Here is a 4,265-nt window from a genome sequence, read left to right as displayed (position 1 = left end):
GAAGGTTGTCGAGAAATGCGGACTTTGTTTTGCAGGTGTGACCCCGGATGTGAGTGTAGTGGGGCAGTGGCTGACCTATTCTAATGGGCCTGGTGAGCCTGAGGAGGAAAGGCTGACAGTGGTGTCCCCTCCTGCTGCCACACCCGCGGGCCGATGGCCCCGCAGAGTGTCCAGAATCCCCAGACGTGAGTCGGCTGCACCATTGGTTAAGATGTTACTAATGATAACAAGGACTGGCTCTGAAGGATAATTAGTTTTTCTGAGGAAAAACAAAGGAAAATTGACTATTAAGCCTTGATTCTTTGTTAAATTATGTGTTATGTGATGCATTATGTGATAGTTAGTCCACAAAGGAATGATAATATCAGATGGGAATGCAGGCTTTAACTAATCTAATGTAGTCAATGGGACTCTGGATCATGATGATAGAGTTTTTGTAGTCAACAAATGTGTAACATAGGCAGAGATGTGATATTTTTAAAGTCATAACAATTTGTTGGTGTAATTTCTGAGCCTCAATTTGGTGAGTTGCTTTCAGTCGAATCTGGCTATTATCACATTATTATTTTAATATTGTTGCGTCCATTTCAGTGATGCCTGTCAGACCATGTAATTAAATCATATATTCCAACTCACTAACACTTTAAAAATAAAACAGGTGATGCAGTTATTAATATTGGTTCTGAAATATGTTCATATGTTCTCAAGAGCTCAGTGCAGGTCTAAGTCTCAGGGCCATTGCTTTGGTCACTTTGTCTCTATAGGAGTGTTGGGGAGCTCCACTCGAGTTGCTTCTCAGCAGAGCCTGATGTCGTGCCCTGGGCAAGGCACCAGCACTGGCAACACAAGTGTCGAGCCCCTGGCGCGAGTCTATGGGCAGGCAGTCCAACAGAACAGTCACCCCCAGGTCGAGGAGGTGAGTAAGAGGCCTTTATTTCTCTTTGCTTTTGTTTTGAGTTTTTTACAAACAAAACTTTTGAGTTTGAAAATGCTCTGTAGGTCTTTCATTTTTGTGTTTCATCAATGTCTTAGTTTTTTATAATACCTTCTACAGTATATTTATTTATAAACACTTCACATCAAGACATCAAAAACAATCAAGATTGGTAATAATGTCTCCATCAGCACACGTGTGTACTCTGCATACTGTAATGCCATAGCACACAAGTGTAACTACAGTATATTATGATCAAGTCCTGTCTACGTACTGACCTAATATTCACAACTATAGTATTTGAAGCCCTATACAGACAGTATTCTGGAATAGAATATTAAAGTATTTTAGATGTAAAAATACAGCCTGGAAAGGAATTGACCCAATAATAACAAACAGCAAAAATGTGTTCAAGGGTTCACTATAAAGGAAATAATAATGATACAGGACTAATATGTTTCTTTTCCAACTATAATATATTTGGTATTTGAAGGATTTGATCATTTTGGGACCAGCCAGATTGCTTACAATGATCAGGCACAGTTATTTATCTCAGAAAGCTCAGAAATTAAAACATTTTTAATGTTTTTGTAGACCTTGGGGTTCAGTATATAGGAAATAACAATGAAACAGGACTAATAAGTTCTATTTTCATCTACAGTGGTATTTGCATCTTCGGTATTTGAGGGATTTGATCATCTTGGGACCAGCCAGATTGCCTACAATGATCAGGCACAGTTATTTATCTAAACATTTTTACATTTTTTGTAGACTCTAGTGGATAACTTGTGAAAGCCTTTAGCATGCTTTTAGAAAACACCTATCAAATCCCTTGCATGGCACTTTCATCTATGTACTGTACTTAATTTTATAAGCAGCATTATAAAGTTGCTGTCATATGGCTGTAAGTTATGTTACAGCAGCAAAATATAGAGGAAACTCAAAATAAAATGCAAGAAGGCTTGCCAGATATAGCAAACTATGGAAGATATTAACTGACGTTCGGGAGGGATAACAATGACAAGTCAATCTCACACAGCTGTTCCTAATCACCAGCATTATAAAACTAGCTACATACAGTATACTGAACTCCAACACCTCCCTTCGCATTTATCTCAAACATTCCTCCTACACCCCATCTCCACCTTGCAGCTACCCCTCGGTTCACTCAAATGACTGGGGTTCGAGACTGCTTGTCTTATGGCCAGGAGGCTGCCTATTAACCAGATGGGTTAAACCAAATTTTTCTAGGTAGGTATTGCTAGCATTCACAAAACATTCAGTTCTTGGATGTTGTTGTCCCTAGTGAAGTAAATGTTATGAACAACTCTAATGGCATCCAATAATAATAATTGTAAGACGCAGTACCCAAAAATATATAGCATTTATGGAAGTGTTTTTAAATTGTGTTTGTTTCTTTAATGATTGTGATTAGACTCTGAATATACTGTATTTGTACGCGAAATTTGTTTTATACTGTACTCCCCTAAAAATACACACAACAGCAACCAAGTCCTGAGGGTGACAAGTAGTTACGAAAGTGTTTTGTTCTTCTCTTTTTAGAAAACGTAAGTGAATTAAATCAGATCTGTTCTGTCAATTTGTATGGATTCTTTTTTTACACTCCAAGTTGTTTATGCTACAGATGATATATTCTTGTGCAATTTAGTTTTAGCTGAGATCTGAGCAGCTGATTACTCTAAACACTATCCTATCACTATCCTGTTCCCAGGGTGATTTTTTGCTGGCTACGCAATTGCAATTTCAGTTTCTAATTTGCTAATACTGGCACTGACATTGATATTGACAATACATCAGTACTGTTTTTTTAGGTGGAGCAAGTACAAGTATATGTATATGTATATGAATACTATGAATCACTATTCAATGCTGTGAAACAATTGATGTCTTGGGGTCCTACAGTAAATATATCAGAGGACTGAAAGTAAAAACTTTTACCAGGACTGGTCCAGCTAGTCCCAAAACTGTGCTGAGCCTAGATTCCCCAGGGTTGACTTGTGCTTGTCTGTTATTACAGCAGAAAGCAAACCTACCAGTAACAGCCCACAAGATGGGGCACGTCCAGGACCAGAAGAGGAGCGCGGGGAGTGTTAAGAAACGCCTGCGCATGATAGGAGGGATGGATCTGCAGAGGAGAGGGATAACGTCATTTTTCTGCCTCTGAACAGTACCCCCCATATTGCAGGTCAGATCAGCATCTCCCTCACATCTGCACTGATTTTCTCACCTTCTTCCACCACTTTCTTTCAAGGTCAGGTTTTTTCCTTCTTCTAGAGCTTTTTTACTGATACCCTGAGGCAGAAGCCTTTCACGATCTGGTTTAGTCAAATCAGTGGTGACCAAACTGATCACAGAATGTTTCCCCACTCTGTTGTGACCTTTAGATGAGCTGTCCCCTGCCCTTAAAGGGAAGAGGAGAAATGGTCCAGAGCACCCTGGGCTGCGATGCTTCTCTAGGCCTGAGCTGACGCTCACCCAGAGCCTTCAGTTTCTGCCCTCTGACGACTGGTAGGCATAAAAGAGTACAATCAGCATCCACCTATTCCGTTTTCTATGAATACAATTCTGACTAGGGAAAATACAGACCTTGTTGCCCATAGCTCTATACAGTTAGACCTCTTTCCTTGTCCTGGTTGATGTATTTCTTTCTGTTTACTGAATTCAGGGAGAGGAAGGTTGACGGACTGACCTTCATAAGGCGTCTGTCCCAACACCACCCCGCCATCCTGATCAGCAGACTGCATGATGTCTCCCTAGAGCTTCTGCAGGAGGTGTGATTTCTCCAAAATATTAATTGTTAATTTGGATGATTGCTTTTCACCGTTTTTGTATCCATTTGACCCATTTATAGAGAGGGGTACAGACGAGGCTCTGCAGTGCTAACAGTGGTTTGCCTTTCCCCTGGTGAAGAACTTGCGATCAGTTGTGTCTAGGATGGCAGTGATGTGTCTGGGAGACATGTTCACCTACCTGCAGAGAGGGATGGACCCGAAACTGAGCAACACAGTTAAGGTGCTGCTGCACAAAGCCGGAGAATCCAACACCTTCATCCGACAAGGCGTAGACAGCACACTAGACTGCATGGTGCAGAGCTGTACCCCTGCTCGTGCAATCAACACACTGCTGAATGGAGGTCTGAGGTGAGGGCAGAAATATACAGAATAGAATAATACCCAGAATCTTTGGGTCTGACTCCAGGAGCTATGAAGGGTCATTTACGTTTCATGGAGCTTGAAATCAAAGCATGTAACAAAGAATATTTACTACAATGCTAATATCCATTCATTTTCTAACCACTTTCTCCAGTTCA

The 4,265-nt window shown here is 40.7% G+C and overlaps 1 long non-coding RNA gene across 1 annotated transcript; it reads right to left on the bottom strand.

Moving 5' to 3' along the window:
• Positions 1-1,391: 1,391 nt before the first annotated feature.
• Positions 1,392-3,862, bottom strand: LOC148673294 (uncharacterized). Its single transcript, XR_015935980.1, has 2 exons — positions 2,989-3,862; positions 1,392-1,653 (listed from the first exon to the last, which is right to left on the bottom strand). It is a non-coding gene; the product is annotated as an uncharacterized LOC148673294 (long non-coding RNA).
• Between the last annotated feature and the right edge of the window lie 403 nt (positions 3,863-4,265).

This window comes from Lepisosteus platostomus, chromosome 4 (genome assembly GCF_059453375.1).
Source record: "Lepisosteus platostomus isolate fLepPlt1 chromosome 4, fLepPlt1.hap1, whole genome shotgun sequence".
Taxonomy (NCBI): Eukaryota; Metazoa; Chordata; class Actinopteri; order Semionotiformes; family Lepisosteidae; genus Lepisosteus; species Lepisosteus platostomus.
Note: the sequence above shows the minus strand (reverse complement) of the source record. Positions and strands in the feature narration are given on the sequence as shown.